The sequence below is a fragment of the Lycorma delicatula genome, chromosome 5 (genome assembly GCF_047948215.1).
Source record: "Lycorma delicatula isolate Av1 chromosome 5, ASM4794821v1, whole genome shotgun sequence".
Taxonomy (NCBI): Eukaryota; Metazoa; Arthropoda; class Insecta; order Hemiptera; family Fulgoridae; genus Lycorma; species Lycorma delicatula.
Genome location: NC_134459.1, coordinates 45,756,237 through 45,772,325, shown reverse-complemented (window position 1 = coordinate 45,772,325; position 16,089 = coordinate 45,756,237). Strand labels below are relative to the sequence as shown.

Sequence of the window (16,089 nt, the reverse complement as noted above, 5' to 3'; positions counted from 1 at the left end):
TGGTAGTATGTCTATAAAATGTTTTCAAAAATATCTTGTGATATTACAACTATATGTTCCTTGAAGAATTATGTATATAATATTGGGAAAGCCAAAACTTACAATTCATTGTTAAACTTAAGGTAAAGAGAATAAGTTCAACTATACAATTTATAACATTGACCTAATAATTTTATGTGACTAGTATTAACAGATATTTTTATTAATTAAACCTGTTGTGCTTTTAACTGATGAAGATGTTACTGATCATTACTATTTTGGCATGAAATCTTAATAAAACTAACTCTATGGTTGACTTTCATCTAGACAGTCACAGGTTTGAATTTTACTTGTACATAACATCTTTCATATGCTACAAAATTGCAGTTGTGTATTCCCATGCACAAGACTTGAGCTTTAATTTAAAAAAAGTTGACATTTTTTATTTCTAGAGTAAGCAGTAACAGCTAATTAATAATAATCAAGTAAAGTGTGAATCATTTTGTGAGGAGTTTTGCACATCACATTAAGATTAATTTAAAGTATAATTTATTACTCTGCTACTGTTTGTAATTGGAGACAACAAATATTAATGTACATTAAGAGAGTTGACATGCTATTAATTTATGGTGAAATATATAATGGTATAGGTGCAATTAAAAAATACTGCATCATTAAATGTCTAAAACTAAGGAGGTAGTGTCAGATTGAAATACTGAAATGTAGAACCAAGATTGTAAAATTTTATGCTATATTTTTGTCCTGTTTTGTTTTGAATTGGTCATGATTTGCACTGCAGAAGTTTTTTCCATTATCAGAAAAAATATGAGAAGACAATCCTTGACATCCTACAAATCTTCATAGGGCGGCCTTAAAACTTTCTGTAGATAAATCAGTTACAAGTTCAAGGTGTACTGCCTTGGTTCTCAGACATATGAACAAAGCGATGTAAGCCTTAATAGTCGAAGGATTGGTAGATCGAGTACACCGTCCACCATGACGGATAAGTATTGGGTCAGCATAATCAATACCAGTAGATTGGAATGGCCTGGAAATAGTGACTTTCTTTTGGCAGTTGATCAAGTAACTGACTCTGAGGCTGAGCTCTAAAATGAAAACAAGTTAAACATTTATGAAGGACAGTGCGAATTATGATTTTAGAGTTGACAATCCAATATTTCTGTCTAAGTGAGGAATGAATTAACTGTAATCCTCTATGGGATAATCTTAAATGTTCACGAGAAATAATCAATCGAGTGAGATGACTATGAGGATTTAAAACTACAGGATGTTTAACATTTAAAGATAAGTTTGAAAAACTTAAACGACCTTTGATGCGAATGATACCATTTTGATCCAAAAATGGGAAACTAATTTGCTTTTCCTTAATACAGCAGCATTTTCCCTTAAATCACTTAATTCTTTAGTAAAATACAGTTCTTGTGTTTGACGAAGAAGAATTTCCAGGGTGGAATTGATTTCTTCAAGAGAAAGATCTGACAATATACGATTATTTTTATTTTTTAAATTATAAATGAAGCGATGACAATATGAAAATATGTTTAATGTTAGTACGAATAAAGAAAATGGTTTTGAAAGTTCTACAGCCTCTATAGTTTGAAGAGCAGCTGAAAAAACATTAGTTTTGCTAGACTACTTATCTTCCTTGAGTGAATCTGGCGGAATCACAGATGTGATAGGTGAATTGGACCATCCTCTTCCTTCAGAAAAGAAGGACCATTCCACCAGAGTTGTGATGAGGTTAATGCATCCGGCATACAACCACATGAAAGATGTCTGCGGGGTTAACCCTTGAAGGAACGTGCTTTCATAAGCATTCCTGAGTTAGCTCTTGAATTTCGCAAATTCTATTTGTGACGAAGACCTTCAATTGATTAGGAAGTGATGACAACCAGTCAAGTACCACTTGAGAATCTGACCAAAAGTGGATTGAATGAAACCTTATACCTAAAATATATTTAACCTTATTAAATAAACAAGATAAGAGAAGAGCGGCGTTCAACTCAAGCCTTGGACTAGAGATTTGTTGACAGGAGCAACTCTAGATTTTGAACACAGCAAGTGGATTTCAACGTGTTCATTACTATCAACAGATCTGACAAAAAGACAAGCACCATATGCGCTACTACTTGCATCACAAAATCCATACAATTGATAACTTACTAAAACTAATTTTAATTAATCTAGGAATTTTAAATTGCTTAACAATTTGAGCTGAGAGTACAGAAAATTCCATTTTTCAGCTAGCGAAGGGAAGAACTTCATCCCATTGAAGGCTAGCCCACCATAACTCTTGGATTAACACTTTAAATGGAACGATTGTAAGAGCAGATAGACCCAAAGGATCGAAAAATGAAGAAACAATTGATAAAAGAGAACGTTTAGTGTAAGAATTATTATGTATTGGGTTGACTTGATAAATGAAATCATCACCTTGGCGATTCCAAAATAATCCAAGTATCTCGATATTTTCATCCTTATCTAATTTGATGAAAGAATAAGAATTGTCAAACATATCTGGAATGTTGGAATGGGATTTATGTAGTAAAAGTCAATATTTGCTAAGCAATAACGAATAATCATTGAATAATTGCTTCAACCGATCGATGTTGTCACAACCAGAGAGCAGATCATCAACATAAAAATCTTGCCTGATTTATTAAAATCAATCGATTATTAAAAGGTTAGGTTAAATTAGATTAGGCTGAACAATCGCTTCTCGGCCTCTTGGCTAAGATCAAAGTGTAAATTATTATTGTATCATGAGAATTTGTTTGGCATTGATGTTTTACGGCTGGTTGGCACCTGACACCGAGACTGTAATCCTACACAAAGGCTAGGTTGCCACAGTTTTTCTTCTTGGAATTTTTCTGCCGTCAATCCTTCTGTCCATTCCAGCTTGAACGCACAGCATGCTTACAGCCTCTACTCCAAATATGTCGAAGAAGCCCCAAAACAGGGTTTGATATGGAGTTCCTTCTCTGGTCTATGTGATCCGTGGGCGGTATTTCATTTCTCTCCAGCCCTCCATTCACTTCTTACATGACAACTGGTTAGCATCCCCTATCCACTACCTGGGGATGCATTCTGTAGGGATACAGGATCCTTATAGCAAGAATACAGAATATACAATTAATAATAAGCTAAAAAAATAGATGTGATCCGTATCAGTTATTTAAATTATAAATAAATGAAATAATTTCCCAACATTATTTCATATAAACATATGAAGAATTAAATGAGTATGCTTGAATGAAACATGTTTCAGAAACATAATTTTTCAGAAATCCCCAAAAAAATACTAAACTAAAAGAATAACTGCCACCTAAATTTTCGATTTTTGGAGCATGTTTAAAATTAGATAATTAGGAAAGTACAGTGAGTACACATAATAAGTTAAAATTAAATTCAAATTTTCCTGTTATTGTCAGTTTTTAAAATACAAAATCAGATGTGTTTTCTATTTTCTATAGCAGGTTTATGAGAAAACAGCAAATAGAAAATTTTGATGTATTTCTTTTTTTTTTAATATTTTGGGTAAAATGCATATACATCTGGAAAACTTTCCCAAATGAAGTGACAAGAAGGGTGAGCAAGTTAATGAGTGATTATAATCATGTTAAATTAATTGTCTACTTTCAATTGATTTTTATTCCAGTTAAAAAATAAAACAAATAAAAATAAACCAAATTAAATACAGAGCAATCACCATTTACGACTGACCAGCTTGGTAACAGAATAATGTGCTGTAGCATGAAATCATACTGTGATACAATTCAATGTAAATTTTAAATATACCTGCAAATTGTAATCTAAAGAAAAAGCAAAATAAAATAGAAACAATCTAAGCGAGCAATTTATCTGAGAATTATACCAAAAAATATAAAACGTTTTGAAAAGCTTCATTAGAAAAGCACAATTTGCTTGAAATCACATTTATGAACAAGTTTTAAAATTCAACAATTTTTCTGTAAAAATATAGGTTCATAAATACTACATTCATAAAATTATTTTTAAAAGAAAACCTTTCATTACGCAGATTTTGATATTTGTCTTGTGAATGTAAGAGTGTAGTTTCTAATACTGAGTTTAGGAATATACTTTCTCAAGAAAACAAGGAATTACGTAGATGTTAAAAAAATTCAAAGTTAAAATAAAAGTAAAGTTATGGATGTCAAATATTATTAAATAAACTAATCATTGTTTGAAATTTAACCAAAAATTTATTTCAATACAAAAATACAATACATTGAGCAAGTTTTTTAATTTATCACAGATACTTTGATTAATAAAAAGTAAAATTTATCAAAATTATCTCAGCATAAAAATATAGCTGTGCAGGTCATTTCAATGAAGTGACTGTATGTGATTTCCTCCAATGTGATCCAAGTATGACAACAAAGTTCCACAAACAATAAAGTTAACTTTTTTACATAACTATGATAAGATAAATTTGGCATATCTAACTAATTTTATTCACATTTATCTTATTATATTTACAACAAAAGTAATTTTTTGTGATTAGTACATAAGTTAGAATTATGTCAAAACTAGATACATAAATCTACATTAGATTAAAGATGATTACACTGCAAAAATAGCAGTACAAATTTCATAATGCTGATCAGCCAGTAAAGTAGAGTATCATTTAACAAACCTGCAAAAAACAAATCATAAAGTATCCAATAATGAAAGCTTATAGTACTTACTTTAGAAGTCAGCCAACAGTTTCAGAGAATAATACATAATATGAAAATATAGCCTTCCTAAGGGAATAAACTGCATTCTGCAATTTATATTATATATTTTAAAAAACATATAATATGTATATTAAATATATATTTACATTTTTTTTTGAGGGAGCTTCAATAATAGATACATAAACTCTAAGAAACATTATCAGAATAAATATTTAATAAAGATGAAAATCTTTATTAATGATGTTATATTAATATGATTCAAAATGAAATTAAGTAATTTGATCTTGTTGTTAATGAAAGTAATTTGATCAACCTAAAAAAAATATTGTCATGTAATAAAAAACCCAGAAATTTTGTTTTATGGAAATTCTATCCACATGATTAGCAATGTTGTCTTCCTGAGAAGCGCAATGTAAAATCAGCTGTCTAGAGCTAAATACTCTGCTTATAGAGCAAATTCAGCTATCTAAAATCCGCTGCTTTTAGTTTTAGCAAATTCATAACATTTTTCTGTTAAGTTTCTTCTGTTTTGTTTGAAATGATATAAAGTTGATTTTTTTTTCTTTTTCATATACTTTTTTTACATCAATTTTCTCAGGATTAAATACTGTACAATTTTTATAACAGAATCTATATGTATTTACTAGTCATTTAACAATGTTATTGTACTTGAAAACCTAAAAAAAACTGATGTGGACACTACATGACTTCCTTGTACACATATTAAATTACATATACTTATTTTTTGCTGCACTTCATTTAAACTTATTTCATTTGAAAGTGAGATACAATCCTTCAATTCTTTAATGAAGAGGACAGTTACATAATTGCATTGTGGTGGACACCACATTGCATCACATATTTTTGTGATGTCTGTATCAGCATTTTTTATTAGTTTATATAGTAATTTTGTTTCACATTGCTCAAGTAGTTACGTAGTCTAAATGTGTTGGATCAGCAACCATGCACACATTGGTTCAAATCCAACTTCATATACATATATTTTTTTAACTTTTTTTTTTAATTTAAATTTATTGATTTATTAATAATTGTTAAACTCTGATTGTAAAAAAAAATATGTACATGGAAGTCATGTGTTGTCCACATCACATATTTTTTTAATTATTGCACAAACTATTGATTCAACAAGGTCAAGATGATTTTCAATATCAATGGTTACGTAAACCATCATCATGTTTTTTCATCACTTCCAACTTTGTCTCAAGAATAATAGTTTTCCTTTTCTTTCCCATATGTTTAAGATCACACATTGTTAAAAACACAAAAAATATACAATAAAAAGGTATTATTCACAATAAAGTCCTAAGATATCTCACACAATAAATTACAAATATTGTAAGTACTCTGTGTGGACTTTGTATCATGCCTTGAACACAAACCGATCAGAATTATATACTGCACAGTAATATAACGTAAGACAGAAAAATCAGAACACAATATATTCCCTGAACAGCTAATGGCTGGTTGACTGTGATCATTAAACTGTGTTTGTAAACCAAACACTACAGTATTACCAACCTAACACACTTCAGTATGCTATTATTGAAAGGGAAAACCTGCTTCATTGTTTATTGCATTATACATGTATATAAGTCGATGTGTATTTTAAGAATTCTTTCACAAATATTATTTTATTTTATATACAGTAATTCTTACTGCATTAAGTCAAGGGACAGGGACAGTGTTATGAAATCAACCGTGCAAATTCAAAATAGTGAAAATCAAACTAAGGGATTATTGTACGTAAATAAAAATTTTATGAAATAGAAAAATGCAATTTTTTTCTTTTTGCTTGACGAAATAAATCACCACAGAAGCTTACAGAGAAATTAAGTGAAATTAATAAATTTAGGACAGAAGAAAATAATTTGAAGGCTTAAATAAAAAAATATTACTACAGTAAGTAAAGTTTATTAAATAAAGTAGAAATTTATCTACTTTTTTTAACAACTCACCAAGAGTATTCATTCTTGTAAAAAAAACAACATTAAAATTTATTTTTAAATAAAATTGGTTGGCAGTTCTTAGATTGTTACTACTATTAATTAAGTGGGTATGAAAGTATATGAAGTTCTTTCTTGAAGAAAGTTTTGTTACCTGGTTTTATAGAAGTGGATATTATTTTTCTAAGCAAAGGTCATTCAGAAACATATAAAACAATGATGTCAAGCTTAACATTAGATTAAATGTCAAGATCAATGTGAAACATTCTTTCATTTTTCATTTAACAAGAAATCCAAAACTTTTATGCTGTTTAAAGCAGAAATATTATTTACAAGATTCACAACAGTACAAAAGTATATTGCACTGATTATTCCCATAATTAAAGTAAGATATTTGCAATCGATCTGTCTATCCATTTTGGACAGCTAATGCAGAACTTTTTAATATAGTTTTAATGGTAGTTCCTATAAACAGGGTCAACAGATCTGATACTGGAGAAAATAATTTATAAAAAATAAATGAGAATTATAAATATTATGAAGAATTTATAAGTTGTGTGCAATTTTTAAATATTTCTGCTGCTACATACTCTATATTATATTTTTTTTGTCTTCAATCATTTGACTGGTTTGATGCAGCTCTCCAAGATTCCCTATCCAGTGCCAGTCGTTTCATTTGGTATACCCCCTACATCCTACATCCCTAACAATTATTTTTATATATATATATATATATCAAATGTTGTCTGCTTGCACAGTTGTTTCCTTCTACCTGTCCCTCCAATATTAAAGTGACTATTTCAGGATGCTGTAATATGCAGCCTATAAATCTGTCTATTCTTGTAACTATATTTTTCCAAATGCATCTTTCTTCATCAATTTGCTGCAACACCTCTTCATTTGTCACTTTATCCACATACATCTGAATTTTTAGCATTCTCCTATAGCACCACATTTAAAAAGCTTCTAATCTTTTCTTCTCAGGTACTCCGATCGTCCAAGTTTCACTTCCATATAAAGTTACGCTCCAAACATATACTTCAAAAATCTTTTCCTGATGTTTAAATTAATTTTTGATGTAATCTAATTATATTTCTGACTGAAGGCTCGTTTTGCCTGTACTATTCAGCATTTTATATCGCTCCTGCTTCGTCCATCTTTAGTAATTCTACTTCCTAAATAACAAAATTCTTCTACCTCCATAATTTTTTCTCTTCCTATTATTACATTCTATTGTTTATCTTCGTTATTTTTACTACATTTCATTACTTTCGTTTTGTTCTTGTTCATTTTCATGCAGTAGTTCTTGCATAGGACTTCATCCATGCCGTTCATTGTTCCATCTAAATCCTTATTACTCTCAGCTAGAATTACTATATCATCAGCAAATCGTAATATCTTTACTTACGATTATATCTTTATCTTGTACTGTTACTCCGGATCTAAATTGTACTTTAACATCATTAACTGCTAGTTCTATGTAAAAATTAAAAAGTAACGGGGATAGGGAACATCATTGTCGGACTCCCTTTCTTATTACGGCTTTTTTCTTGTTCTTCAATTATTACTGTTGCTGTTTGGTTCCTGTAAATATTAGCAGCCATCTTCTATCTCTGTATTTAAACCCTAATTTTTTTAAAATGCTGAACATTTTTTTCCATTCTACATTATCGAATGCCTTTTCTAGGTCTATAAATGCCAAGTATGTTGGTATACTTTTCTTTAATCTTCCTTCTACTATTAATTTGAGCACTAAAATTGCTTCCCTTGTCAATGTACTTTTCCTGAAACCAAATTGGTGTTCTCCTAACACTTCTTCCACTCTCCTCTCAATTCTTCTGTACAGAATTCTAGTTAAGATTTTTGATACATGGCTAGTTAAGCTAACTGTTCTGTATTCTTCACATTTATCTGCTCCTGCTTTGTTTGGTGTCATGACTATAACACTCTTTTTGAAGTCTGACGGAACTTCCCCTTTTTTATAAGTATTACAAAGCAGTTTGTGTAATCTATCAATCGCTTCCTCACCTGCACTGCACAGTAATTCTACAGGTGTTCCGTCTATTTCAGGAGCCTTTCTGCCATTCAAATCCTTTAATGCTCTCTTAAATTCAGATCTCAATATTGTATCTCCTTTTTTATCCTCTTCGACTTCTTCTTCTTCCTCAATAACACCATTTTCTAATTCATTTCCTCCATATAACTCTTCAATATATTCCATCCACCTATCGACTTTGCCTTTCGTAGTATATATTATTTAACACATTATTAGATTTTAATTTATGTACCCCAAAATTTTCCTTTACTTCCCTGCATGCTCCATCTGTTTTATCAATGTTCATTTCTCTTTCCACTTCTGAACACTTTTCTTTAATTCACTCTTCTTTCGCTAGTTTGCACTTCCTGTTTATAGTATTTCTTAATTGTCGATAGTTCCTTTTACTTTCTTCATCACTAGCATTCTTATATTTTCTACGTTCATCCATCAGCTGCAATAAATCGTCTGAAACCCAAGGTTTTCTACCAGTTCTCTTTATTCCACCTAAGTTTGCTTCTGCTGATTTAAGAATCTCCTTTTTAACATTCTCCCATTCTTCTTCTACATTTTCTACCTTATCTTTTTTACTCAGACTTCTTGCGATGTCCTCCTCAAAAATCTTCTTTATCTCCTCTTCCTCAAGCTTCTCTAAATTCCACCGATTCATCTGACACCTTTTCTTCAGGTTTTTAAACCCCAATCTACATTTCATTATCACCAAATTATGGTCGCTATCAGTGTCTGCTCCAGGGTAAGTTTTGCAGTCAACGAGTTGATTTCTAAATCTTTGCTTAACCATGATATGATCTATCTGATACCTTGCAGTATTGCCTGGCTTTTTCCAAGTGTATCTATTATGATTTTTAAATTGGGTGTTGGCAATTACTAAATTATACTTCGTGCAAAACTCTATAAGTCTCTTTCATTCCTTTTGCCCAGCCCATATTCACCCACTATATTTCCTTCCTTGCCTTTTCCAATGCTTGCATTCCAATCTCCAACTATTATTAAATTTTCATCTCCTTTTACGTGTTTAATTGCTTTGTCAATTTCTTTGTATACACACTTTTCCTCATCATAGTCATGTGCGCTTGTAAGCACATATAGAAGTTAACAGTCGTTGTCATTTAGGTTTCGATTTTATCCTTATTACAATGATTCTATCGCTATGCATTTTGAACTATCGCTATGTCGTTTTCCTCTTCCCACTGAACCTTGCTAATTCCTACGACATCTACATTTATCCTATCCATTTCCCTCTTTAAATTTTCTAACCTACCAACCTTTTTTAGACTTCTAAGATTCCATGCTAAGACTCGTAGAATGTTATTTTTTAATTTTCTGGTGACATTTTCCTTAGTAGTCTCCATCCAGAGATCCAAACGGGGGACTAGTTACCTCCGGAATATTTTACCAAGGAAGGCATTATTTTTATATGAAAATGAAGAGAGCTACATTTTCTTGAAAAAGAAGCAGCTGTAGTTTTCCATTGCTTTCAGCTGCGTAGTACTCAGAGGATTGAGTGATGTTGATCACTCTTAACAGATACCTCTCAAATATGGTTGCACCTTCGGTCCAGCTATTCTGTATCACTGAGCACTCAAGCCCCCTCACCAACGGCAAGGTCTCATGATTCATAAAGGAAGGTGTTATTTTACAGTTTCTTAAACATGAGTTATCCATGTATCCATAATATGGTCAGTCCTTATAACTTTCAACATATAGAAGTTTATCATTTTTCTTCATGATTTTACATTACTTACATTTTTAATGTACATACTCTGTTACATGACTCCATATAATTCTTCTGTACATCTTCTTGTGAAACAAAATTAAAACTTCATAAAAAAAAAACTACTTACCATTTAGATTTTGTTTGTGTTCTCACTTTGACAATTTTATATGTTATGTGATCATTCTTTAAAACAGTCCTTGTACAAGGAGAGGAAAAGTCTTTTATTTTTGAGGTATTTAAAAATAGTTTCTGTTACATTTTATAGTACCTGAAAATGAAATAATTAAAGAATTTAAAATAATTAAATACAAAGTACACTTTAGATGGTCTTAAAAATGTTTTTCTATAATCAATTTTTATTTTTTATTTTTGATAAAATGGAATAATTTCTGATTATTACAAAGAGAATATGTTTGAAAAATAATAAATTCTTTCATCTATTTATAGGAGTAAGTATATTTTACTTTTAGTAGATGCTTTTATTTCATCTAAGAAATGTTTTTAATAAAAATGACTTACACGATAGCTGATCAGATGTGATACAGAAAGGGAAAGGTGTCCCTTTAATTATAAAAGGTAAGCGTTATTTATTTCAAATTAAATTAAAAATAATGTCTCAGTTGATTTATCATTTAAAACTTAGTATATATGAAATATAATGCAATAATTAGAAATTCTTGGACAGAACGTTTTTATAATAATTTCTTGTCAAAACAAAATTTATCTTCACTAAACAGAGATTGAAAATTACATAGTATTCAAAGAGAGAAAGAAAATGAAAAATTATGTAAATCTCATTTTGTGGCTGAAGGACACAAACACTATGTCCAATTGCCAAAATACTCACATCAGTGAAAATGAAGTAATCAGTTGTAACTGAAATATAGCAGTAACATAAGATTATAAATTTTAACCTGTCTGAAGTAAATTGAACCAAAAGTAAGGACAAATGCATAAAACCAGAGCTTTTTGTCCTTATCATAACTTTACATAAGAAAATAATAATATAAGCATAAGGAAGCAAGAACTTTACCACTGAGATAGCCAAAATCTTAATTTTGGTGGAAAATTAAGATTTTCCACCACAAATTTTATGAGCATTTTTACTTATTAATTATTAAAAGATTAAGTTTATTGAACCTGTTTTCAGTGAAATATGTAATCATTAGAGAGCTGTTAAAAAATACAACAGACCCAAATTAAAAAAACAAAAAAACATTTTATATAACAGCAGTTGATAATAAAAACTTAACAAAGCCATTTTCTTAGTATGAAAAGATACTTTGTCAGTATTGATACAGTGATAGCATGGCATTAAATAATTACAATTTTTCAGACTTTCTTAATTCTTTTTATTTTCCATTTTATTATGAACTATAACAGCATGAACTACTATTTGAACAAGTTTCAACTTCTGTTTACAGTATGATTAGTCCTGAGTGTTTGTTGACCAGCTTCAATTTCTGGCCATAATTTACACAATAAAAACCAAAATCATCCTATTTCAATGTTTTTTTACAGATGTCTTATTTCATTTTCTTGCCAAAAATAATAAATTATATGTCAGATAATTTATCCTCTACTCACCTATATATAAATCCAGTTTTACTACCTTTTTCTGTCTGAGGAGTGCTTGAAATATCCAATGCACGTTTGCAGTGATAGAAACATAATATATAATGGTGCATTTTATAATGTTATGATGGCACCTTAAAAACAATCATATCCAAAAAGAAAAATACAGTGTCAAAAAATAGCTTATAATACTAATTAATTTACAGTAATATAATAATAAACTTACCCCACAAGTCTGATATGGCATTTCATCAATAACATAAGGTATAACGTGATGATTAAATATTTCAGTGTGATTAGGGATCAGTGACTGAATTTCATCAGTATTTGATATGGAGGCACTATTATCATGTACAGAATAAAAATCACCATGAATAAATAGTAATAAATTACTGCAATAAATATATAATGTAAAAATTTTTTGCACCATGTTTAGAGTTAAATAATGACACGTTAATCACATTGTACTATCATTAATTCTATGAGAATCAAATATTCTGATATTAATAACAAATATAAGATAATTTTGACATTATCTGAATGAATTAATAACAATAATAATAGTAATATTAATTTAAGGTAGACCCTATAAACTGTATGAGTGTGTGTATATTAAATAATATACATGTTTATATTTAGATTCTATTAAATAAACCACCAATACAGAATACTGAGATAAGACGTATCTAACCTTAATTTTTCATGATCCATGGTCATAATTGAAATAATTTTGTTATTTTATAATAAACATTATAAAATAAACATTTTAATAAACATTTCTGCAGGCAATGGAAGTCTTTTAAAAAATACTGTTTGTTTTTTATTAAAAAATAGTCTAGTCAAAGTGCAATAGATATGACATTGGCAAACTTTGTAAAGTGACTGAAGACACATTGCCTTGTCTGAAACTTCATTTCCCTCCCCATCCTATGCACTCTTACTGCATCTGTTCACATACCCAAAGAGAATCAAAATGAACTACTGCGCGTAAACCAAGCACTGTGTATAATATTTAGTGTTTGCTTCATTTTTGCTCTACTTCAATTCTGTTATTTTTAGTATTACATTTTTCAAAACTGTTTAGTTTATTTGCTCTATAACTGTTCAAATTATATTAAAGGTTCTTATAGACTACAACAATTTGTATTTATTTGCATATTATATTTCTCAGATGTTCTTAAAAGAAAGGAAGAATAAAAGGTTTCACAGTGAAAAATTTACTAGTGTATTATTATACACAAAAAGATGCACGGATGAATTATCTTATTTTCATAAAATGTTTATGAAGCATCTTGTGCCTCAAGTTGGTGATAATCTTAGATCTGGAGGTTTGCTTAAATGCATAGTTCTTTTGTTAGATAATGCAGTGTTACATCTAAGTGAGCTTCTACTAAAATCCTACATTAGATAAATTTTTAAAAAAGTTTTACCATTTAATACACCACCTTTAGGATGTAATTGTATGACTGGCAAAGTCAAACTCAACACAATGCTAAAATCTTGGAAAGAGATTTTGCTTGATATCACCAAGTGCAATGAGAAATTAGATTTCACAGAGAAAAAAATAATTCCTCATCTCATCTCAGCTCGCTGAACTGGGAGGGCTATTCAGAAATTAACTTCTGGTCCTTGGTATTTAGTGAAGGAATGGGGATAGTGATTCTATCTTTGTACAGTTGAATAACCCAATTCAGTGAGGTTTTATAGTAGTGTTACTGGAAATATCGCTCTCTTGTTTGTTATTGTAAAACTATCATTCAAAATGGCTGCTGTTTAGAAAATCTCATTGATTGTGAAGTGTGTGTGGACCTCATCCATTTCCTTCATGCAAAAAACTTGTCAGATGTTGAAATTCATCATGAATTTTCTGCAGTATATGGGAGAATATCATGAGTAACAGTGAAGTAAGACAGTGGTGCTGTATGCTTTGAAAAGGTTGAAGAAACATTCAAGACAATGAAAGAAGTGATTAACTCTCATTTGTCTTAGATGCACTTGTTGTAAGCACCTGCAATTATTATTGTCAATGTGAAAATTTGAGAAAATCATCAATAACAGAGTTATCTGAATTTTTTCTTTGCATATTGCAAAAGTGCTGTAAAATTGTAACTGATATGTTAGGCTTTACAAATTTTGTGCTTTGCTAGGTGCTTAAGCTTCTTTCTGACTAACGCACAAAAAAGAGGATGAGGTCACCCACTAATCTTCCTTCACCGTTGCTGTAACGAGAAGGATGAAATCCTTGACCTCATTGTAACAGGTGATGTGACATTGGTTAAATTTGTTAACATGGAAAGAAAAGCTTAATCAATACAGTGGGGGCACCAGTTCTCTAAAACCCGTAAAGACACGTCAAACACTTTTTTCTTAAAAGCTGATGGCATCAGTTTTTTGGAATCGTGAAGGTGTGATATTGGTTGATTTTATGTAAAGAGTTATGACAACGCTGAAACTTATCGTGAGTTGTTACAGAAATTGAGAAGGACTGTACAGCATGCTGAGTTCAGGCATTGTTTTTCTTCACGACAACGCTTGTCCGCATACTGCAGTGCACACTCAACGCCAAATTGACAATTTCAAATGGGAGTTGTTTAACCATCCTCTGTACAGCCCCGATTTGGCTCCCAGTGATTATCACCTTTTCCCAAAAATAAAGAAATCAGCAACACAGTATTTTGAAAATGATGAGTTGAAAAACGGTGTTACTACCTGCTTAATTCACAGACAGCAAAGTTTTATGATGAGGATATTTAACAACTTGTTTACAGATATGAAAGTGCCTTAATTCAGATGGCAGTTATGTAGAAAAGTAGTTGTAAGGTGTACATAAGAAATCGTTTTTTATTTATCAGTTTGTGTTTTTTTATTAACGAATCAGAAGTTACTTTCTGAATAGCCTCCACAGTTAGTCATTGCCTGTAGACAGAATGTATGTAACAAATACCGGTAAAAAATCAGTGTAATGAGTACGCAACCACATATTGTACATAATAAGCTATGATGAATTGATTATCCTTTATTGCCATGAAAATTGTCAGTGTGTGATAGTTGCCTTAACATGTTATTTGTTGTTTGAATTATGGTTAATGCAGTTAGTGCATGATTTTTTCATATTATTATAACAATCTGGACAGTAGATTTAACTGAAATAGATTTATTTATTGTTAAGGTGTTTTTATTTTCTAACATAACCTCATTTACTTTAACAATTTTTTGAATAAAAGAGCTTATCCATTCCCAATTTTTTTTTTTTTTACCATTATAATGTCTTCCCTTTTTTTAAATAATTTAACATTCTTCTTTACCAAAAAATTTAATACTTGTTTCAATAAATTTTGAATATAGATTCTTTTGATTTTGATGCTCAGGTTGTTAAAAACCTTTTCGCTGTATACTCTTTGAAAAAGAAAATAAATATCATGATTTCATTTGACACTCCTATTCTTTCTAATTGCTGCTCATCATATCCATGGTCATTTTTAATATTGATCCTGCTCATCAACATACCTTATTAATAAATTTAATTTTGCAAGCTGTCTGCCTATTTTTTCTTCCCTTCATTGCTCATCTCTAATGTATGGAGAATTATAGGGTTGTAGTATCACTTTTTTATAAATAACTTTTATGAATTGATTCTTTGTAATTGTTGCCAGATTGCTCTGATGGCACATGGTACCTTATAACAGCATTGTAGCTCAGAAAAGGGCTGTTTGGGATTTTGTGATGGTGTTCCTGAAAAGTACAGTTTGTGCATTTGATGTGGTAACCCTGGAAACGGCTGCAGAGTTCAGTCGCTGGTCTCTGGTGATGGTTGGTTGGTTCAGCTGGTGGGGAGTTGAAGCTCATTTATTGGAATCAGACTGAGCTTCTCCTCAGTGACAGTTTGTTCTCCAATACTGTGTGGCTCCCAGTGCTCACAGTGTTGGGTCAGCATCTGTTGTTGTCACCACTATGTATCCTGGCTGTAGTAGGTTAGGTTAGGTTATATCAATTTCTTATGCATTATATGAAATATAATGCAATAATTAGAAATTCTTGGACAGAATGTTTTTATAATAATTTCTTGTCAAAACAAAA

At 30.3% G+C, this 16,089-nt stretch overlaps 1 long non-coding RNA gene across 1 annotated transcript; it reads right to left on the bottom strand.

Annotated features, from left to right (window-relative positions):
- Positions 1-4,259: 4,259 nt before the first annotated feature.
- On the bottom strand, positions 4,260-12,436 carry LOC142324419 (uncharacterized). The gene is made up of 3 exons (XR_012756281.1): positions 12,025-12,436; positions 10,565-10,705; positions 4,260-4,657 (listed from the first exon to the last, which is right to left on the bottom strand). It is a non-coding gene; the product is annotated as an uncharacterized LOC142324419 (long non-coding RNA).
- Positions 12,437-16,089: the final 3,653 nt, after the last annotated feature.